The sequence below is a fragment of the Daktulosphaira vitifoliae genome, unplaced genomic scaffold (genome assembly GCF_025091365.1).
Source record: "Daktulosphaira vitifoliae isolate Bord-2020 unplaced genomic scaffold, ASM2509136v1 Scaffold_1, whole genome shotgun sequence".
NCBI lineage: Eukaryota > Metazoa > Arthropoda > Insecta > Hemiptera > Phylloxeridae > Daktulosphaira > Daktulosphaira vitifoliae.
In genome coordinates, this window is record NW_026099572.1 from 27,381,015 (window position 1) to 27,382,305 (window position 1,291).

The window sequence follows — 1,291 nt, forward strand, 5'->3', positions numbered from 1 at the left end:
GGGGGGGGGGGGTGCGCAGGGGACGTAGCTCCTCTACTTTTTTTAAATTTTTTTGCGCACCCCAACTACTTTTTTTATTGGGACGGGAGGACGGTGGAAAATACGACCTATTTTTTTTTTTTTTTAATATAGATTTAAATTGTGATCAATTTTATAATTTAAAATATTTTGTAATAAACAAATTTTTTATAATTAATATGATATGATATTTCATTATAGTATGATAATGAATTATGATTTATTAATAAATACTAAATAAAGTAATGAGTAAAAAAAAAAAAGGTCTTCAAATGCTAGGGACGCAGTTTTCAAATTGTTTAGTTGAGCTCCCCTATTTATTTTTGGCCAATTCGAGCACTGGTTATAATGATAAACAAACCACTACAATTTTTCTCTATCATATTGATAAATATATCATAGGTTCAATAGTAATGATATATTTATCAAATTGAACGATGAATTTATTATATAGATCGAGGTTTTTCTCTGGGTGTATGAACCTCCAACCTAACCCCTGGAATAGACACGTATCAAAGATATAACTCTGCCAAATAACTCTGTACAAACAGTATCGAATTATTAAATTTACTTCTCGCGCCTATTTCGTTATGAAAGTGTGGAATGATTGCGCGTAGTGAGTGCCTTTGTGAATATTTGACAGCATCTGAGCAAGTGAGAGTATTCTGTCAATTATCAGAGTGACATCTGAGCCAGAATGCTCATTATTTTGGGGTTTTTATTGTTATAATTCAAAAATATATATATATATAGCAGAAAGTTGGTAAAATATAAATGATGAAAATGAGCGATGAGTATAGTGAGAACCTGATGTTGTGGTTCTATCGGGGTCGTATGGTTCGAGGGTTTAGAACGACAAAGACAAGTAGATATAAAAATATATTAAGTTCCTCTTATAGAGGTAGAATAAACTTTTGTCTGGTTAGTTTCTAATGTCCTAACTAAGAGGCAACGAAACGGCGAAGCCAGTTCACGAATACCTCGGCAACGAGACGGCAGAGCCAGTCCACGAATACCAGAGCCTAATTTATACAGTAGAAATCACGCTAGGTTTTTTAAAACATCTTTAAGGCAACGAAACGGCAGAGCCAGTTCACGAATACCATATAACGTGATTATGTATAATTTCTTTAACCAACCAGTCAAAATTGACACTTTAAGATATTAATTTAATAAATGATCTATTGCTTTGTCATTCTTTACTCAAATTTATTAACTCCAAATAATTGGGATAACATAAAATTACTTACTTCTTTTATTCTTGTAAATTGCT